Source organism: Megalops cyprinoides, chromosome 13 (genome assembly GCF_013368585.1).
Source record: "Megalops cyprinoides isolate fMegCyp1 chromosome 13, fMegCyp1.pri, whole genome shotgun sequence".
NCBI classification, from domain to species: Eukaryota; Metazoa; Chordata; class Actinopteri; order Elopiformes; family Megalopidae; genus Megalops; species Megalops cyprinoides.
This window is the reverse complement of record NC_050595.1, coordinates 21,437,323-21,459,232: the sequence shown is the minus strand read 5'-3', so window position 1 is coordinate 21,459,232 and position 21,910 is coordinate 21,437,323. Positions and strand designations below refer to the sequence as shown.

Below are 21,910 nucleotides of genomic sequence, written 5' to 3'. Positions count from 1 at the left end.
CTGTTGGTTTAAAGTGGTGCCCCTCTGTGAGTAACAAAGATTCTCTTCACAAAGTCTTTGACAGTTAAATACGGTATTTCCCTTATCTTGTGAGTTACGTTGAGTTACGTTGTAAGTTACGTTGAGTTATTAGCCTAGCTGTGACAACAGTGGGGAATGTAGATCCTGTCTTTTTCTGATAGCAAATAATATTAGTGCTAGAGCCATTGTTTGTCCTGATCTAAATGAGTAGCAGGATGAATTATTAAAGAAACGGGAAGTATAAGTAATACAAAAACATAATTCAGATACTTACAAGTATTTGATCTGAAGTTCCATTTTTGTAGACAGAAGTATTGTATTGAAATGATGTGCTTATGTTGGTGCCCGCTGCGTTTGGTATTTTTCTGTTAATTTCACCCCCTCAGGGTTTTGCTTTGCACCCTGGGGTGTGTATGTATGTGGTGGTGGGGGTGTATTGGCGGTTGTCAGCGAGACAGTGAAGGTCATTTCAGTGCAGTGACGCTAGCGGTCAAGCAGCAGCCTCTGCGCAGTTGAGCGTAGTTGAGCGCAGCGGCAGAGCGGGGACGGGGTCGGTGAAAAGCCCCCCGTCCCACGCTGTGGGACAGAGGAGCGGTCGGCGCCTGCGTGCCGTGCCGGGCTCGGCCCCGGGTCGGCCGATAGCGCGGACCCGCCAGAAAACCTGACTCCGCTCGCCGGGTCCCTTTTCCGCCCGAGATATTAGAATGGTGGGAAAATGCTCTCCGTGGGAACGAGCTGAACTCCCCCTTTGAAGACCTGCGTCCGAGGCCCACGGTCAACCGGCAGCTTTCACCGCTCCACTCCCCCCACCCAAATGTCAAACACAAACAGAGGAAAGAACCAGTGGCTTCCTTAGTTACATTTTCTGTTGCTAGTGCTGGGAGCTGTTTGTATGTCATTATTTTTCTTCGGATCCAGCATTAATTAAAAGAGGATGTAAATGGTTTGTTTTAAGAGGCTTTTGTTTTAGTTTCCTGCATGTTCCATATAGCGATTAGCAGCCAATCTCGGGCCACCGCTGAAGTGACCTCCAGACTGCACGTTCTCCCCAAAGAGAGGGGGCGGGTTTCCACATTGAACAGACCCTCCATCCATTTTATCTGACAGCCATTATGATAAGCAGTACAGCTCCCATCTCCCATCATCCCCTTCTTCCATGCTGAAGTTCCCTTTGGACTGAACACCTGTTGCTAAGGGTAATAACCTTGCCCTTCCTCTGGGAGTGATAGAACCGCTCCTTCATGTCATTCCTGTTCCTTCTGAATGCACAGTTGTCCCACACATTTCACGTTTGAGTCCAAAAACAATGGCTGGTGTTGTGCCTCATCTCCTATCATAGTTTGGCTAGTGCCTTCTTTTCACAGGTTATCATATTCCTCTTTAGTGTGAGAGTGAGAGTGAGAGAAGCAGGCTGAGTGCGTGGAGGTCTGAGGGAACGCTTTTGTCTGAAAGATTGCACTGTTTGTCCCTGGCTGTCTCTGTAGGAGACGGAGCCAGATAATTTTCAACATGCGATGCAGGACAAGCAACTCGCAGATTAAGCAGGACAACAGGAGCTCTTCCAACAACGTATTTGTATTGATACCTGAGCTGTTGAATTAAAAAAATTAACACCATAAGTCAATACTTTTGTTGTTAGAGATTGTGCAAAGAGGGCAACTCTCACTTGATATAATAACCCCTTGTTCGTTTCTGTTGGTTGTTATAATTGCGCAAGTGTGGGGGGGGGGTTAACAAAACCTCTCTTGGGGGGGAGTTTAACAAAAAGGACATGGGGAGTGTTTGTTTGCCTCCTGCAGACTGTTTTGCTTCTTTAAACCAAAGCACTGCCGAGAATCTTGAAGGTTTGACGCTGAAGATAAGATGCAACAGAGGAGATAGTCAGTCCTCTGATGTTAAAGTGCTTGCAGATTAAAGGTAAATAATAATTTTATAGTCTGGTTTGGGGAGGGGGGGTGGAGGCGAGTCTCTGCCTGACGGTGTTGTTCACTCTGGTTGGCTGGGTTTAGTCTAAAGGCTGGTTTAGCGGGAGACTTTCCGGCTCTCTTTGAAGGGCAAATACTCTACCAGTCCTCCCCCCCCTCCTATAATTGCCTTGTTTTTCTTGAACACAGATGTTCTTCAAGGGCGCTCAGTGGTTTCCAGTCAGAGCGGACCAGTACTTCTCATTGCCTCTCTCTCTCCCTCCCTCTCTCTCTCTCCCCCCCGCGCTCGCTCTCTCTCTCTCTCTCTCTCTCTCTCTCTCTCTCTCTCTCTCTCTCTCTCTCTCTCTCTCATGCGCTCTCTCTCTCTCTCCCTCCCTCTCCCTCTCTCTCTCTCTCTCTCATGCGCTCTCTCTCTCTCTCCCTCCCTCTCCCTCTCTCTCTCTCTCATGCGCTCTCTCTCTCTCTCTCTCTCTCTCTCTCTCTCATGCGCTCCCTCTCTCTCTCTCTCTCTCTCTCTCTCCCTCCCTCTAATTGCTTGGCCAGGAACTGCAGTCTGCCAGGCGTGAGCTGCGATTTGGGGTGCCCTTTCCGGCACTGTTGTTTTTCGGGGGGGTGGCACGGCGCGCCCCCTCAGGCCCCGCGCGGTGACCAGCGCTTCCCGGAGCACGGCATCGCGAGCGGGATGAGTCCAGACGATAATTTGAGAAGCGTATTCCAGAAATCCCTGACCCAAATGACAAACGTTTGCCTGTGTGGCTATGTTTGGCTCCCATTGCAGCCCTGTACATCAAGCAACTGCCATACCAGTTTTTCACTTCTTTATTGATTTTCTTCTTCTTAGCAGTTTTTATTGCTTACTCATATTGTCTGTGCGTCTGCATCTATGTGTGTGTGTGTGTGTGTGTATTTATATGTATATTTATAGTAGATGTGTACATATGTGTGTATACAATACACGTCTACATACAGTACATACAGACCAAAGTATATACGTGTGCATACAGTTACACAGGATGAATTTATTTAATACTTCCATGGTGGCTCGGCCGCGGGCTGAGACCCCCGCCTGCTCTCTGCACTTCAAATGGGAAGCATCCTCTCCGGCTTTAAAGCACTTTGATAAACAGCCGCTCGTGGGTCGGCCGGGACCTCGGCCCACAAGGACCCCTGTGTTTCTGCCTAAGCGGTAACTTCTACAGCCCCCTGCAGCGCAGTCACATGCCGAAGGCTGGGCGTGCGTTTCTGACGGCAGAAACGCGGGGCGGCCGAGCCGACGGGGGCCTCACTGCGTCTTCATGGCATTTCACACCAGTTATATTTACTCTTTTTGCCTTTAAACTGAACAGGATTTCCATATTAGCTGCCAAGCAGCATACACACTCAGTGGGGTGTTTTAGACTATTTTAGGTATGGAACTTGAGTTTCCTTACTTCTGACAGTGTGGCTCTGAGGCAGCTATGTGCTACTTTAATTAAAAAAAAAAACTCCTTAATGTTGCCTCTAAAATTAGATCTATTGGTTGAATGCACCAGTAACATTTTCCCTGTTTGTAAGGCGACAAATTTGACTCTTCTGCTGTTATCTCTACGGCATAGTGCTGCAGCTTGCCAGTATGGAAACCGCTCCGGTCTGAGCAAGAATGTAAAATTGAATTTAGATTATTATTATAAACTTTTTTCGCTTGATTGAACCAAGCCAGCTTGTATGCTGTAGAGGTGATGGGAGTTTGTGTACTCTCCCAAGCCCCCCCCCCAACAAGTACAGGACCGAGTTTCGCAGCCCTTGTTTTCAGAAAGATCTGTTAACCGGAGGGGATAGGGGTCCAGGCGCTGTCTACCAGCGGTAACCTTTCCGTGGAAATAAGAGAGAGAACAGAGAGTACAGAAAACGGAGCGCATTCGAGTGTCGCCCCACGGAAGGCTGGACCCGGGACTCGCTCCCGCCGGCGGTGCACGCTCGCTCCAGGTGGCTCCGCTGCCGCTCGAGCCCCTCTGTTCCCCTGCCATTATCAGTAAGCAGCAACAGCTGCTGGATAGAGCCCTGCTGTATCTGCTTTACAGGCGCGCTGCGGCCTTTTCTCTGCGCTCGCCCCTTCCTGCCTTGCGTTTGGGAGCCATTTCCCGCGGGGACTGGAACCGGGTTTCCCGGGCCCTTGTTATCCGGCCGGGTTTCCCGGGCGAAAGCTTTCGGGAAGAATTCGGTTTTTCCGAACGCCGCAAGATCGCCGAGCAGCAGGTTAGATTAGTATTGCTCGTTAATTAACAAAAAAAAAATGAGGATGTTAAAATTGTTAATATTTATGAGCCGAGCCCATGCCTGCATAAAGCAGCAGATGATTCGCTGTTTCTGAGGGGTGTCTGAAAGTGTGAGGGAATGCAGAGGGTGGCGGGAGAGTCATTATTTGCACAGAGGGAAATGGAGTTCCTTAGCGTGACAGAGGAGGGGAAAGCAGGCCTCCGTTACTCACATATTTGATCTCAGGAGGCTTTAGAGGGGTCTGGTGTCAGGGCCAGTTGAAGCTTGGCTGACTCTGAATCTGGGTCCTGGGCTGGGCCCTGCCAGGCTGTATAGGTGTGCAGTAGCAGGTGTGTGTGCTCCTGTGTGTGGTGGGGGACCTGAGACAGCACGTGTGTCTCAGCGATGGTGAGATCCTTGAGTGGCGGCACCTTTCACAGTGGTGCGTTTCATCCAGGCGGAAACCGGGGGGGGGGGGGGGTAGTAGTAGTTTGGGTAACTGGATGAGCCCCTGCTTTTTTAAATTGATGTATTTGTTTGGCTGAATGTAAACACACAAAACCCTCATTATGCCGTGACTTTCCGCTCGGTGACTTTGCTTTTCACCACGGTTTTTCTCCCTCTTTCTTTTATCCTCATAAACGTTTAGAGCCTCCCTCCTTTTTCCAGCCCCCGCCCGGGCCCCGTCATCGGGAGTCAGGGTCGCGGTGACCGGTCCCGACTCCTGAGAGCCTCTGAGTCCCGTCCTCCGTCTGACCCCCTCCAGCGCGGAGAGTCTCCCGAGAGCCTTGGCAGTGTCCTGCCGTTGTGAAAGACTTATGCGTCCGATAATCTGTTTACTCCCCCAATGCCAAAGACGGACTTGATATCACAGCCTGGAGGGCTCAGACGGGGAAAGCACACAGGCCAGGGAGCGCCGCGGCGCTGGAGGGCTTTAACAGGCTCTGTTTGGAGGTTGCGGCTAACAGAGTGGCTGTAGTAGCTGTTTTTCCCTCCCTTGGCTGACGTAAAGTACTTACGGTGTCTTTATTTCAGAACAGCTTTACGTCTATCTCAGTGGTTGTTTTCACACTCTCCAGCAATAGTACAGGATAACTGTTGACAGGCCACAGGGGTTTACCTCCCTTTGCGGGAAACAAACACTATCATTTCAACAGATGTTTTTAACAGATTGCTTTCTGAAGTTTCATTGCATTACATTATTATCATTTAGCAGACACTCTTACCCAGAGTGACCCGCGTGACAGTTTTTACATGTTATCCATTTATACAGCTGAATATTTACTGAGGCAATTGTGGGTTAAGCACCTTTCCCAAGCCTACAGCGGCAGTGCCACAGTGGGGGAATCGAGCCGACAACCTTTTGGTTACAAGCTCTGCTCCTTACCACTGTGCTACACTGCTGCCCCAAGGTTCTGCTGTTTATTTCAGGCATCCCCCCCCCATCTTTTCTTCATCAAAGAATATGTCTCACCCAGGCGAGCAGCTGATGCTGAGAGGTAATTTATGGCACATATGTGTACGTGCTTTGGGGCCGTTTGGCGAGAGAGGCAGCGGGGAGTTCTGGGTAGTTTTGGTCAGGGTGGCGGGGCAAAGGAAAGGGAGGGATGGTGGGGGGGGGGTGGAGCCTGTCCCTTTAAGTGGGCATATAATTAGGTAGGAATTCCAGCTGGCTTAGTCAAAGGGGGGGGGGTGGGGGGGAAGAGAGAGAGAGGCAGGGCTCGGCCATGGGCTCGCTCTATCATTCCCAAAGAATGTGTGCGAAAATAAGAGGGGGGCGGGGGGGGGGGGGGCGGTGGCGGTGATGGCAGCACAGGGTCTGATCTGGTGGCTGTTTGTTTAACCAACAGGATTCCAGGCCTCTGTCCCAACATGCCGGGGAGATTCGGGCTCCTAAAAAAAGGAACAGGTGAGGGAGGGAAAACAGGAAGGCAGTCGGCCCGGCTCCGCTCCGCCCCGCCCCGCGTCCAGGACCCCCTACATGGGACTGGGGGGGGGGCGGCGGGGGGCACACTGAAACTGTCATTCACAAACTCTGTCCTAAGTGAGGTTTGCACGCTGGCACCTTCCCCAAAGGCGCCGTGTCATATACGAGAAGGCTGGAGTGCAGGGACACACCAGCGTGCTTTTGAAGCTGTTTTTGTGTCCCCGTGTGTTTCTTTACACTCAAATCTAGCTTCACTCTCGGCACAAAATGCGTACAAGCAATGAACCATTTGCTGTTTTCCGGTTTGTCATCGCTGACTGTTCCGCTGCATTTCAGCCGAGGTGGTCTTCTTCCCCTTGTGAAGCTCCAGGGCCTCTGTGGTGTTTGGTGCCTGCGTGCTTCCCGCGACCACCTTGCAGCGGATGCTTTCACTGGAAAAACAGACCCGCAGTGTAAATTAAAAGCTGCCGGTGCGATCAGAACAAGAGACGCGACCCAGCTCGGCCCAGCCAGCTCTGACAGCGGTAATGGGCTGCGCCTTGGTCTTCGTCACCGCCCTGCGTGTCTGCAGTCTATTGATTCCCGCTGCTATTGACTGTAAATAAGTGAGGCTGAAGCAGACTGGGCCCATCTGTTGGGTGATGCTTTTCCTTTGTGTTTGGATACAGCTGCTGTTCTCTGAAGAGCGGTCGGGGTCGCTTACCCCCGCGCTAGGCTGTGAGGTGGGAGATGGAGGGAGAGAAAAGAGTGCTTCATGACTGGAGATCACCCTGTGCTGTCTGTGATAAACACCCCCTCCCACATATATGTTCCTTTCTCTATCTCCCTCCCCCTCTCCCTCTCTGTCCTCATCCTCACATATCTCCCCTCTCTCTCTTTTCTGCTCTCTGTTCCCTCCTCCCTCTCTCTCACCTCCTCTCTCTGTCCTTCTCTCTACTTCTCTCTCCTTCTCTTCTCTCTGCCCCCCCCTTCTTTATCTCTGTCTCTTTCAGCCTTACTGATTATTAGCAGTGTAGAGATCTCTGGGACACAGGAGACTTTATCATTCAGTCCTGAAGCTTGGCTTATTTCCTCCTTTAACTGTAGAAGTGGCCATCCTCTGATTGGGTAAAAGGCAGGCATGTTCCAGCCAATGAGCTTTGATGAGCTGAGCCCACCCTCCGGTCGCCTGAGCTGTGCTTTTAGTAACGGATGTCCCTGTGAGTTTGCTGAAACGGCCTAAAGCTCTCTTTCGGGCTTAGTGATGTCCTGTGTGTTTTTACTCGATCCTCAGTGAAAAAAACAAAGTCGGTTACAAATAGTTTTTTTTTCTGCTCCACTGGTTTTAAAGGGCTTTGGAGAGGGAGGAATTTTCCACTTTTTTTAGTGTAAGTCAAAGTGGAATTTTTCTTTTTAAAACACAGTGCGGGCTTCTGTTATCTTGTGAGGAGCGCAGTGTGGTAAAGCGGTGGTTCTGACGTCGCTGACTGCTTTCACATGTTCGGTCCTGTCAGCGAGGATGGTGGTTTATGGCTCGGCAAGTGGGGTATTTTCGCAGATGTTCGCGCTTTGATTTTGCGAATCAGGTGCCGAGATGGCGGCGGACGGGACGCTGGTGTTCTGGAGGAGTCCGGAGCCAGGCGGAGGCTTGACTCGGCCTAATTGAAGGGTGACGCCGAATCCGCTCAGCATAAGGTTGAGTTTGGGGGAACAGCAGCCCAGTCCTCTGTAGCAACTGCAGCATGGCGTTACTCATGCCAGCGGCTGATCGCTGCACGTTACTGTGGCAGCGCTGGATTTCTGCTGTCCTTCTGAGCGCTGTGGACGTGCATTTAGGCGTTTAGGAATACGCCATGGAGTCTTTCTAACTAAACCTAATTGGCAGCGGAGGCTGCTTGTTCCGCTGCATCCGGTGTGCTGGCTGCTGGCTGCTGGCTGAGAGAGGCTTGCTCAGAAGCTGCTGGGAAGCCGAGAGAAGATGATTGCAGTGCAGCATCCCTCCACACGCATTTTGGAGCGAGTCTCGGGCCCCCGCCCACTAACACGGCACAGCTCGTGCGCAGCCCAGATCCCTAAAGCGTGCCCCCCCTCCACCCCCTCTCCCCCGCCCGCCCGCCCCCCCGGTCTGTGCGTGGAGCGCCGAGCCTCCTGCCTCGCGCTGACTAACAGGAGGGAGCGGTGACTCATCCCGTACTCCCCACGCTCATTCATAAAATCTGCAGAATACTACAGCTTCCTCTCTCCCCCCCCCCCGCTCCCCCCTTCTCTCTCTCTCTCTCTCTCTCTCTCTCCGCGCCGCGGCCGATTCCACTCAGTCACAGCTAAACAGCAGGAGCCGTGAAGTTCTGCTCCTACGCCAGCTGCTCCGCGTGGCGGCGGCAGGGCAGTGCACTGCGCTCCTCCGGAAGCTCCAGCAGATAACCCCACATAACGGGCTGTGCATACCGAATGCAGCTGCAGACTGCGGTAACATGCGCAGAGGGACTGCAGACTGCGGTAACATACGCAGAGGGACTGCAGACTGCGGTAACATGCGCAGAGGGACTGCAGACTGCAGTAGTATGCGCAGATGGACTGCAGACTGCAATGGTATGCGCTAAGGGACTACAGACTACGACCGTATGTGCAGAGGGACTACAGACTGCAGTAGTATGCGCAGAGGGACTGCAGACTGCGGTAGTATGCGCAGTGGGACTACAGACTGTGCTGTTAATATTGGATCTGCACTGCAATATGCAATACAGCCTTTTGGGGTCCTTTCTGGGGGAGAAACATGGTCGGACCAGTGTCACAGGTGGCCAGACAGGCTGTAGCAACAGGCGCTGACCAGTGCGGATGGACCCAACACCTCCAAGGGCCACGGCAGCCGCCTGAAATGATCCTGGTGTGTTTGTGTGCTGTGTCAGTCACAGTCTGCCTGCGTCCCCGTCACTTTGGGGAGGAACAAGCAAGCGATCTTTCCTGTCAAACGCATGCCTCTTCGAGTTCCCAGCATCGCGCGCTTTCTGTGGGGCTCTGGGAGGAGAGCATTCCGGAACAGCACATTGGGTCAGTGCTGGTTTGCTAGTGAGGTCATTTTATATTTCGCCTGCTTCTGCCGCCTCTTTGAGAGCGGATTCCCCAAAAGCGAAAAGGGTTTCCCGGTGAAAAACAAGTTATTTCTTCCACGGACGGTAAAGGGTACGGTTGGGTTAGCCTAAATGAAGGTTACGATCCTGATTGTAACTACTTTCTGGGAAAAAAACCCCAAATGTTTTCTTAAGTTCATTTTATGGCCATTCATTCTTTTTTGGAGTGAAGTGGCAAGGAACTTCTGAAAAGTGTTTTTTTATTGGTTATAACAACATGAGGTTCTGCGGCATGTCCCGAAAGCTGAAGAAAACCCGATAGCTTGTGTGTGTGTGTGTGTGTGTGTGTGTGTGTGTGTATGCGTGCGCGTGCGTGTGCGTGTGGGTGCGCACGTGTGTGTGTGTGTGTGTGTGTGTGTGTGTGGGTGCGCATGTGTGTGTGCGTGTGCGGGTGTGTGTGTGTGTGTGTGTGTGTGTGTGTGTGGGCGCGCGTGCGGGTGTGTGTGTGTGTGTGTATGTGTGTGCGCGTGCGCGTGCGTGTGGGTGCGCACGTGTGTGTGTGTGGGTGCGCACGTGTGTGTGTGTGTGTGTGGGTGTGTGTGTGTGCGGGTGCGCACGTGCGTGTGTGTGCGTATGCGTATGCGTTGGTGCAGTTGTGTGTCGGTGCACAGATATCTGCACACTTGTGTGCCTGTGTGCGTACGTATATATCTGTGTGCATGTGAGCGTGCATGATGTGTGCATTTACGCGCGTGTGTGCACCGGCGTACGCCCGCGTGCATTTGTTCCCATGCGTGTGTGTGTGCACGTGCGTGCGTCTGCATGCACCCACAGGGCCTTGTTGTTAGCTTGTACGTGCTGGCGAGATGAAAGGCGGCTGTAAAATTCCAAAGGAAATCTTCTGCAGTTGCTCAGCTAATTGAAAACGACTTTGACGCCCACTTCCTCCTTTAACCCTCTGCCGGCAGGACGAAAGGCGAGCCGCAGCGCCGACACCGGCGTGTCTTTGCGCCGTTTTTCCAGACCAGACCCGCAGGCTGCAGGCGGTGCCGTGCAGACATGCAGCGCTCCTGTGCAGCGCTGTAATCTGCACTTAGATTTTCCAGCTGACTCATGCCGCATGAAGCCTGGAATGCGGGCACCGCTGGTTATAGTTCATCCTGTGATCTGGTACCCCGCTGTCTGTAGCCTTGACTGCCTCGCTGTGACTCCCTCTGACCCTCAGAGGTGATATAACTGTTCTTGAAAGACAGGACGAACGAAAAGGAGTTCCGTACTCCTCCTCCTCTCTACCCTGCAGATGTTAGAACAGGGTGGGGGAAAAAGGAATTAATGAAAGGTGTGCACTCATCCGTCTCTTCTCTCTACCCTCCTTTGTCGGTGTGTGTTTGTATATGTTTGTGTGTGTGAGTGCATTTTGGGGGTGAGGGCATGCATTTGCGTGTGCGTGCGTGTGTATGTGTATGCGCGTGCATTCGGGGGCCGCGCGAGGAGTTAATCCTCGGTCACATTACGGTTGTCAGCGCCCTCCCTAATGGGCACAGGTGCGTGCAGTGTGGCACGGGTCTCCCCCTCCTGGCACGCCCGGCCCTCCTCGGCTGCCAACCTCCGCCGGGCCACCCCGTCAGGAAGAGCGCCCATCAGCACCCTCCAAAAAAACACCGTAGAGTGTTTCCCAGTGTCTGGGGCCCCCGAGAAACAGGGTGTGTGTGTGTGTGTGTGTGTGTGTGTGTGTGTGTGTGTGTGTGTCCATGTGGTCTGTAGCTGCGTCTCAGGCACAGGTCTGTAGACGCTGGCACCCCCCTTGGAAATTAGTGGTGCATTGTAGACGCGGCCACATTAGGCTCCTTTCAGATGTCATTAATTGAGAGGATGAACTTCACGGTCTGTACATCCTGAACCGAGAGAGCCGTACGTACCCCAGGTAAAGCTCCTGCGCGCCACACCGGGAGAGCTTTATCTAATTAAGGAGGTGACCCCGAGCCCCTGTCCCGCCAGAGGAGGTAAGGCCTGTTCCGCAGGCAGGGCCAGCAAACGGGACCCGGCCCGCTGCCAGAGATCACCCCCCCCGGCTCGCTAGTGAAAGCGCGAGGACGTGTCCTGCTGTGCTTTCTCCCCAGCTGCTCTGGCTGCCGTCCGATCGGAGCGTAGTAGCCAGGTGACCCGTCTGGCTTCTCCGCGCCGTCCCATCCTGTCCCGTCGCCTCAGACGGCCTCCCTGCTTTCGCTGCGGGAGGGATCTGCGGGCCCGGGAAGGGAGCGTGGGTGATGCCGCTAAGCGGATTTGGGGCGCCGCGTCGGGGACCTCAGGAAACCCCACTTGGCGGGGGCGGACGACCTTGATGTGCTGCCAGGTTCTCCGGAGGCGCGGGCGACGTGACGACAGGTGTTCCGAGGAGGTGTGTGTGTGTGTGTGTGTGTGTGTGTGTGTGTGTGTGTGTGTGTGTGTGTGTGTGGCCCCCACTGAACTGACCAACCTTAGAGATAAATCACTGAGCCTTCGATCAGCGTGCAGGTCATGTCTGAGGAGAGTAATGTCCGCTCATGACCGCAGAGAGGGCCTTTGATCGCCCCGCTCCCCGTCTCCTTTTGGTGTGTCGGTCACACACTGGAGGCCGGGCGGGCCGCTTTGCGCTCAGGTGTGCTCCCTACGGCACTTTGATTTCTCTGCCCCTCCGATGAACAGGACCCGGTCTGTCCCGGAGCTGGAACACGCCGCAAGCCCGCCGCCGTTTTATTCATGCACTAATCGCGCTCAGCGGATCTGGTGTGCACTCCCACCAGATGAAAGCCCCTTTAACGCGTGGCCCTCTTCCCCGTCGTACACGTTTAAACAATCCCATCCGCTCTGCTTTGCTGTCAAGTAAACCCCCGAGAATACCATTGCATTTATGTAGTGAATGCATTCCATCTAAAGGACCTTTCTTGCGTAATTAACCTTAGGACAGGTGAGCCGTCTGAAACCCGTGGATCCCTCTTTCCTGTGGAAAGCACCCTTCCCCGCTCCGCCCTGCAGGCCCGGCCAGTTTTTCGGGGCCGTGTGCAGCCCTCGTTCAGAGGCAGAGGAAGTCCTTTTATAGCGCAGTCTGCGCAGGTGGGCCAGACATGTGCTTACTTGTAAATAAGCTTGTTTTGAAAGCCCTCTGCTTCCATTTGGCCTGATGTGCGGCTTGTCTTAATGTGTTATCTTTTTTCCGTGTGGGTAATGACACGCATCAACGCGCCGGATAAGCAAACCGGAGGACACCCCGCCCCGCGCTGTATTTCTTTATGAAGGAGAAGCCGCTACGCAGTGCCAGCAGACAGGGGTGTCTGAGAACGAGACGCCAGCGCTCCTGTTACTGCTGATTCTGTGTGTGCGTGGGTGTGTGTGTGTGTGTCTGTCTGTCTGTGTCTATGTGTACATGCATGTGTGTGCACGTTTGTGTGCTTGGATGTGTGTGGTTGTGTGTGTGTGTGTGTGTGTTTCTGTGTGTCTGTATGTTTGTGTATATGTCTGCATGTGTGTGTAGAGAGCTGGCATTCCAAAAACACATTATATTTCACAGAATTTCACACCTGTGTGGATTTTCTGGTGTATAAAATGCAGAAGCGCTCTGTAGGCGTCCGTAGACCCAGCCTGTTATCATTTCCAGTTTGCGGCGTCCACAGACAGCTCTCAACGAGCCGATGCATCCACCTGCCTCCCTCACCACTTTCACCACCGCACACGCGTCAGAGAGATCCGCTCACCGTGCGCACACGCGCACACACACGCACACACCTCCGTCAGCGCGGAGGCCCCTTGGCGGCGCGCACCGCGCTCCCGCCGGTTCCCGTAAACGCTCGGCTCCAGATGCGTGTCCCGTGGCCAGGGGACGGCCGAGCAGCGAGCGTGTCTGGAGCACGCCGCAGCACAAAGCCCGCTTTGTCCGGGGGCTCTGCGCTATTGTAACTCCGCCATGCTCCCCCACCCCCACCCCCTTCCTCACTCTGCATACACGCTCATTCATACAGCGGCTCATCTGGGTCGTATTTATCCACCCAAACGCTCCTCCAGTGAGTGGCTGATGTTGTTTGTGTCAGAGCCATTAGGAGGCCGTGACCGGTGCAGGCTTGGGGATCTGGCCTGAGAGAGCAGGCTCCTTGCACCACACTTTACAGGGCCGTCATAGACGTTGCATGAAGCCATTCGCCCCACAAAGCTCTTCCCCCCTTGTGTTGGTTGTGTCGTGGGTAACAGAGCTGGAAAACAAAGGGGTTGTAGCCATGTATGATTTTTATCTTTGGGTGCCCCAAGTTTTTGCCTTGTTTTGGTCACCTGCTCTACCTGCTACCAGCTTTAAAACCCCAGTTTTGCCTTACCGTGAAAAATGCTGTGCTGATCGTCCGGCACCCGTCCGCTCCAGTGCAAAGGAGCCATCCCGCTGTGTCGGTGGGTGCCGGAGCACCACGCCGAAACGGTCGTTACTGCGACCTGCCCTTCGGTCAAACACCCCGTCCTGGAGCGGGGGCCCTCGTTACGGTGACGGCCGCAGACGGAGGCGCCGAGAGAGCGTGCCCCCGCCGTCACACGCGCGGAACGGCGCGGTACAGCGAGACGGCTCGCCTGGCCTCCCTTCCTCGGAGAGTCAGAGGCAGTGAAAAGGACCAGAAGCCGCTGTGAGACCCGTGCACGGGCGGCCTAACATGGCCTCCGCACCAAATCCATCTGTAACATTCACGCCACACACAGGCGCGCGGGGCGAAAGCTGCAGCTGTTTCACCCGAGCGGCAGCGGGTGACGTGGGCAGAGCCGTCCGGCCTGGGGGACGTGAGCCTTGGCCGGCCTCGTCCTAATTCAGGGGTTCCGGTACTCGCGTGGGGTGGAAGCGAACGGAAGAGCATCTTAGCCGTGACGTCGGTGGAGTGACAGCTGAAGGCGTGACGCTGCTGTCGGCGTGGGAAGCGTGAGGGGTGAGGGGGCCGCCCTCCCGCCGCGGCGGCAGGTGCTGAAGTTCACGGGATTGGCGTGCAGGTGCACCCCGCCCTCCGACAGCGCACGCCGCTGTTTCAGGGGCCCAGCGAGCCAAGGCACCGCGAGGGGGACTCCGCAGGAACTTGGAGAGATGTCACATGACCTAGATTCACACGGTCATTGCCACACCGCTCTCACTCTCCGTCTCGCTCTCCCTGTCCTCCCTCTAACTCATCCTTCTCCTCTTTAACTCATTTTTCTTCTCCCCTTCTTTCTCTATCTCTCCCCTCCTCTCCCTGTCTGTCTGCTGACCTGGAGAGGTGGTCAGCTGCAGGCAGGCTGGAAGATCTCTCATCACTGACGGTGTGTATCAGAGGACAGCTGACTGGATCCACGTTGTTTGTTATCTTAAGTGGGCCGTAGTCCTCAGGGCTGCGGTCAGGGTTATCCGGAAGGTTCCCTTCACAACCGCTCCCAGGGGGTCCTTGGTCTCGCTGTGACCCTGAACTGATAATATGGCGCTGTGTGTGTGCGTGCGTGCGTGCGTGCCCCTGGGGGAGTGGTGGGAGGGGGTGATGATGTGGGGGAGGGTGCTTCCGGTTCATATTGAGCTGGTCGCTGGTGTGGATATGAATGTAGCCTGCTAGTGTGGTGATCATAAATCAAGCGTGAAGGGATTTATGCCATAAGCGAAGGATGTAGTGTGTACGGAAATGTTTTTTTTTTTTTTTTTCCCCCTTCCTTTGTGTCATGTGATTGATTGGACGTCATGTTTACTAAGCCTTTATGAGCATAAAGAAAAGGCCCATATACACCACCAGGCGTGCTTTAGAACCTCAGCCAACTTGGCCAGGATTCAGCGTACAAGTCGTGGTCGATCCAAACTTGATGCGTAGCTCTTAATACAGATTAATTCTGCATCTTCTACATCAGCGGGGACTGTAGAACATGTTCGGGTTTATTTCTTTGAGTTCGTTCTTCCTGATTGCTGTGCGGTGGGTTATCACAAGGTCCTCTAGTTTCGTGAGCAAATCCCAATAGCCCCATCTCACACTTCACACTCTCCTTGTCCCCTTTTTAACGTTCAGCCTATGAATATCTTTCGTCTTTATTTTTTCCTGTAGCGCAGTAATGTTTTTCCTTTGTTTTTCATTTTTTTTTCCGGGAGGTGAGTGGCAGCACAATGGCGCTCTGTAATTTGGCGGTGGCGTGCGCACAGACATGAAACCGGCCGCACTCCGGTGCGTGTGAGTACGTGCATCAGCGAACACGCTCCCCGACCCGGCCCGGGACACGCCCCAGAGCGGCGCGTTGCCGTGCCCGCGGGCGTCGGAAAGTGCTGCTCACAGCACACAGGCATGCCTTTAAAGTTCAGCCTCTTCTCCTCCGGCGCACGTTATGGGAGGGGCCTGGCCGCCGTGGAAAAAAGCAGCACAGAGACGCGATCTGTGATTTACGATTCAGCAGGGGGGGCGGAGGCTGGTTTTTTGGGTGGCAGGTTTGGAAGCTCGGGGGCAGGTTGCGCTCGGTGCTCTCTCTGGCAGGTTTATAGGAAGCCCAAAGTGGGGAGTGGGGAGTGGGGGGGGGTAACATCGATTATGCGCTCAGTTTTTTTGGATAATGAGCTTTTCTTTGTACCAGGCACCGTTGCGTCATTTAGAAAAGTTGAGAGTTTTAATCCGCAGGGGAAAAAAAAAAACCTCCCTCAAATATCAAACGTTAATAGCTGTTTATGGTTTTAAAATGATCTTTCTCGGAAGGCTTATGCCGGGTCTGCTGACGCTCTTGCTCTCGCGGGGTTGTGTGAGAAATGATGGAGACGCGCTCACGCCGCCGACATAAAAGGAACGGACAGGGGGAAGAGGAGAGCGCCGGACGAAACAAAACAACCGGAAAAAAGACGAAAACAGAGGCGCGTCCGTGCTGCCGCGGGTCTGTAATTGCAGGGATGACACTGCGCTGCGAGCGTCTGCGACTATTTAAAAAAAAAAACAAGAATCTTTCGTAAACTGACACACCCATTCCAGGAATCTCAAAGAGAACTTTAGCGGTTATACTGCATTTAACTTTCCCATGTAATTATATACCCTTGAAGTGTGCGGGGATGAGGGCTATCAGAAATTGATTCCGATAAGCCCCGGGAGGCCGCGGCAGGCCTCTCTGAGGCATACGTTTCCTGAGGAGGCTCTCGCAGGAGTCCCTTTTTGGGGGGTGGGGGGGGGGGGGGGGGAGACAAACGACGGCCACAAAATGGCCCTCTCTCTCCGGAGCTCCTCGTCCCCACTCCTCACTTCAGGGCAGCAGATTTGATCCATCTACAGCCATGAAGAACAGCACGCTCTTTCTCACAATGAAAGCCTTTGTTCTTATCGGCATCCTTACACATCCAGAACTGTCAACCACTTTCTAAATCGTTTCCAGCTTATTAAAACTGTTCCAGACCACGGCTGTTGAACCAGTGAGTTCCGTTTAATTGCTTGGCATCCTTCCCCTCTTGGACCGCTGGTGTCCCTTTAGAGTCAGTGCATTCAAATTGGAATTAAAGTCAGGTGACTCGCTGTGTGCTCGTAGTTGTGGTAGTGAGAGTGCTTCAGCTGGACAGGCAGGATGGCATTCTCCTCGGACGAGCAGGAAACGCTCACAGGTAAGATTACCGCTTTGATTACCCCCAAAACATCGCGTTTATCTATAACCACATTCACCAACTTTCATCAAACCCCGCCCCCCTTCCTTTATTTTATTTTAAGCCACGTTACTCAGCAGAAATTAATCTGATTTTCTTGCGCCAATTACGTCTTATGAGCGTGGATTGAATGCCTGTTTATTTAGTGCGCAACTTCCAGAAATTGGTGCCGTTAAGCCAGCAATGCCGGTGTAATCCAGGAGCAGTTTACGGGGTGAGCGGTGGGTGTTTTTGTATTATTGTAATGGGAGGCTATTTATGGTCAAAGAAAAACAGTGATGTCACAACGGCTTCCCTGGATAATGATAGTGCTGTTGGTGCTGGCAATGAGCATAATGGCGATTGGTCATAGAGCATATGCCCTGCTTAATATTGACCTTGTAGTTCCTGAATATAGGCACTGAGGTGAGAGGTGGGATGGGGTCAGGCGTCAGATGTAAAAGAATGTGGACATTATAAATTTTTTTCCCCAGCAGCTTGCCAGCTCTGCCCATCCGACCTCAGAGTAGCCAACGACAGTTGTTAGTTACAGGAAGAGGAAAACTAGTGTAGAGTGAGGGTCTCCCAGCCTCTTTGTCCTGTCCCCTGCCCAGCTGTTCTAGCTTTGATATTATTTATGCATTAAGTTTCCCAGACAGGTAACTTTGCCCGTCTGCCGGTGAGAGATTCTGTGCCAGCTCAAACAGGGAGGTGCTGGCCTACGGCAGGAGTGAGCTCATCACCACACCGTCATTCAGCCGCGGGTTGAGTGACGGATATATCTTTGTTTGGAGTTCCTAGTCTTTAGCGCGAGTACATCTAATGACTGGTTGTTTGTACTGGTCTGCACCAAATGGTGTTTTTCTTGTCACCAAGTGCTCCGCTCTGTGTGCCCCAAGTCGGTTACTGCTTAACTTCACAGCCGCAGTTGGGTCATCTGACTTTCGAGCCCAGCACTTTCCTAATTATGCCCCCCCCCCCCCCCAGTTCTTCATTCCAGCTGAAATTGGGATGGAGCATTAAGAGCAAAGTCGTTCTTATTTAGGTCCTCTCGTTCACACCCCTAACCCTGATCCTGTGACGTTTTTGGGTCATGGCCAGCCATGGTCATAAGGGTGGTGTCAAGGTTGTTTTAGCGTAAAAACGTGTGTTATTTACTCAGTTTAAAACAAAAAAAAAACAGTTTAAAAAAGGGATTCCCTGCGGTGGGTATGAAGATAAATGTGTTGTGGCTTGGGGCAGCAGTGTAGCGTAGTGGTTAAGGAGCAGGACTCGTGACTGAAAGGTTGTTGGTTCGATTCCCCACGGGGGCACTGCTGCTGTACTCTTGGCCAAGGTATTTAACCCACAATTTGTACAGCTGGATATTTACCCACAGTAAATATCTAGCTGTATAAATGGATAACATTGTAAAAACCTGCAATTGATGTAAGTTGCTCTGGATACGAGCATCTGCTAAATGGCAACAATGTAATGTAATGTAAAAGGCTTGAATCAGGAGCGGGCTTATAGGTGGCTGTAGAGCAGGGGTCGTCCATGTGCAGGCTGGAGTCTTCCTTCAGCACCTCTGCCACAGACCAAGGACCAAAACATCCACTGCCCCCACGCAGTGTCTGTCCTGAAACAACCTCTGCAAGATTGTCCCAAATAAATGTCATTTAGGTGTTAGCGTCTCCGAAAAAAACACTGGCGCGAATGCTCAACCGTGTTAATGAAAATTTTCCCGTCATTGAATTCCGCCCGCAGTCTAGCGCTCCCTGGTATTTATGCGTGCTGTCAGGCAAGAGGAAGATATGTTTTTTCCCCTTTTGGGGAGACGTGATAATAGTCCTAGTCATTTGTGTTAGGAGGGCAGCATGACGTGGCTAGTGGATTGACTAAGACTTTGCACAGCGCCACTATTCAGCGTTAGCCGTGGAACCGGAGCTTGCATTCGTCCTCCTGCGCTCGCTTCTGTTTTATCTCATTCGTCAGTCGGTTCTTTATTCTAAACACATTTCCTGAGCCGATTTTTAACGCTTCAGTTAGGTGCTATTTTTAACCCCGCGTGTCCTGTATTGCTGCGATTTCTTATTGCGTGAATTCTGTAGGACACGCTTAAAGATTAGCAATCAATTGAAACTGTTGTTGATTCTTCTAGACTCCCCGCAGCCCGCATCTTTTGAAATCCCAACCTTTAACTTTTTTTGATTTATAAAATAAAAACGTTTGTGGAAAGCAGCGGATGATTTAGCGGGTGAAACCCGGCCGCGTTAGAGGCGTCTAATGACTAACGCATGCCGTGGTGCGCAGCTAAGTGATACATTGTTGTGTTTGGGGTGCGGTTGTTTGGAGAGAGGACCGTTGACATTCCTGCTCTCCTCCACCCCCATCGGCTCCCCATGATCAAATGGCAGAGGTATGCGGACGTCACCGGCGGCGTCTCCCCGCCACCTTGAAGGTCAGTTCAGCCGGAGTTTACGGCAGCGTCCCGGGCCCTCGGCGGCGCGTCCTCCCAAGACATTCCGCGCATGCCTGTGTCTGTCTGCGAGATAAGTCGCAGCGGCAGACAATGGCAGGGATTGTGAGCCGGTCTGGATTGTTTATAGAGGGGGAGGGAGGGCGAGGCCGGGAGGGGGAGGGGGGGCCCGGCGCAGAGCTTCCTGCCACACCTCGACTGAGGTGCTTTAAAGTGCTCCCCCCCCGTGATGCACCTGAGCTTGGAATCTAGGTGTCCTGCCCAAGGGATCACTGAAACACGGGCTGAAGAGTTGGGAGTGAGTGGGCCTAGTGTACCGCTGAAAGCAGAGATCGGACTGAGGGAGAGAGGGAGCGAGAGACACGGCAGAATGAGGGAGGAGAAAGGAGAGGTAGTCAGGAAAGAGGGGAAAGGCAGGAAGGCAGATAGGAAGACGGAGGAGGAGTAGAGGAGGGGGGAGAGAGAGAGCCTGTGATTGCATGCGCTGTCCTGGCAATAACAGCGGTGCTGTCTGCTCTGGTGCGGTAGAAAGGCTTTTGCAGTGTTGGGGTCCCAGGGAGACTGCAGGCGGCTCCGCCCCCCCCTCCTCCTGGTTGTCTTGGGACGACGGTGAGGACCCCAACAAAATAAACACCAGCTTCTGCCACTGTGGACGCTGGCCTCCGAGGCTCACCCGTCGGTTTGGGGCGGCTACCTTAAGGCCCTCAACAGACCGAGAGACCACACAGCATCGCAGAGGGCGACCGGTACTGCCCCCACCCCCCCACTCTGAGGCGATACAGACGCTGGACACGGCAGTCAGAAAGGAAGAAAACCTGCGGGTATTCGGTGTCGAGCCGTGATGACGTGCTCCTCCGCCGTGAAAGGCGGCCATTGTGCGGGACGTTCCTCTTCCCTCTCCCGTTCCTTTGTCTCCGGCCTGCCCGATTGAGCGGCCTGGCCGACGTTCCCTCGCCTGCTTTTGTCTTATTTGCGTTTCGCTCCCTCTTCCTCAGCCCGCGCCCGTGTCGGGTTGCGGCTCGGGTGACAGGACACTGCGTTACCTTACCGTCTTCCCATCAGGCCCCCGCCTGAGAGAGCTCTCACGGCCTCGCTGATTTGATTGTGTTGCCCTTTTCTTTGGAGGTGGGGGGGGGGGAGAATTTCAGGAATTCCTATTGTCTCCGCAGTACCTGACTTGTCAGATGAGCTCGGGGGGGTATCTGAGACTGCTCTGAAAGTTGACACCATGTTCCTGCTCTTTGCCCTCTTGTTCCTCCAGCAATACTGGAGGTCCGTACACATCACCAGCGCAACTGCACACAGCAGAGCTCTCCTGAGTGAGATTATGCAAACCCTCCCGTCCCTGCTGTTTCTGTTGCTAGTTTTAAGGCAGGCTGGAGGTTTACACGTTACACGCGTGTACAGCGGCCTCGCTCCGCCGAGCCCCCAGCTCCCCTTCGGCCTTCCTCCGGCTTCGTTTTCACCGGAGTTCCCGCTGCTCGGAAAAGACCATCTGCCAGATAAATATGTAATGATGAATAAGTAATAGCCTCCTGTTCTGCGGAGCGGTCGTGAGAGAGAGGCCCGAAAGAACGGACTCGTGGCCGATACTGGCTGCGGAATTGCAGGAATTTGGTGCCGTTCGAGATCCCCGCTTAACCGATAAAGGCAAAATTGACTCTTTGTTTGCCGTTCGCGTGTTGCGTGTCGAGCGGCGAGCCCAAGCGTAGCGCGAAGAAGAGCCCGCCTCGTCCAATGCGGAGCGGAGGCCTCTGAACTCTGCCTGACCCCGGGCTCTGACATCATCGGCGTGACCCGCATTAGGGGAGTTAACAGGTTACGGAAGACCGGCGCTCGGACGTACGAACATACAGCGCGAAATGAAAGGGAACACGCAGGGGGGGAAAAAAAGAGAGATCTTTTACGTTGAATTAACCCCGGAGCGATTGCGTAAGACGCACCGTCACACGGGATTTACGCCTCGGGTTTGGGAACAAATCTGGTTAGTTTTGACACATTCCTGCGTGGTTATATGTTTAAAAAGGGTTAATGGAGATTAGTTGCTGTGAATAGTATGTGAGCCGTGTGCTGGTTCTCCGCACGCACACAGTGTGAGGGGCTCCACAGAGGGCTGGGCCTGTGGCTGAGTTCTCAGGGAAAAGCGTAAAGTGGAGTTCAGTGGAGTAAATTGTTTGAATGTGATTCCTCAGGATCTCTTTAATTTCAATGTGCAATATGCAGCCAGGTCTGTTGTACATCACATTACATTGATATTTGACATTACAATGATATTGACTTCAACAGGCTACAGTTTTTACATGTTACCCATTTCTATATCTGGATGTTTACTGAGGCAATTATGGGTTAAGTACCTTGCCCAAGGGTACAGCAGCAGTGCCCCAGGGAGGAATCGAACCAGCAACCTTTTGGTTACGAGTCATGCTCCTTACCGCTATGTTACACTGCCGCCTGTTGTGATCAACTTGCTCACCAGGTGCAGAGTGTCAAAGAGGGTGTGTTTCCCTCCGGTCAGAGATGATGGCAAAGCGGGGCTTCATACACCCTAAAGTGGCTCGGGGTCATCATGTGCTACCCACAACCCGCTGATTTCAGCCAATCACAGCGTTGTGCTCTGGAGCGTGGCGCATTTTGATTGACTCTGTAATTGGTGTCATGTGGTAGCTCCGCCCATTGCAGGGTTCACAAAACCTTGCTTTT

General features: G+C 53.2%; 1 protein-coding gene across 1 annotated transcript in view; it reads left to right on the top strand.

Moving 5' to 3' along the window:
• Positions 1-21,910, top strand: part of LOC118787640 (insulin-like growth factor 1 receptor) — a 100,482-nt gene that overhangs the window by 15,475 nt on the left and 63,097 nt on the right. The gene's annotated exons all lie outside the window — the stretch shown is intronic.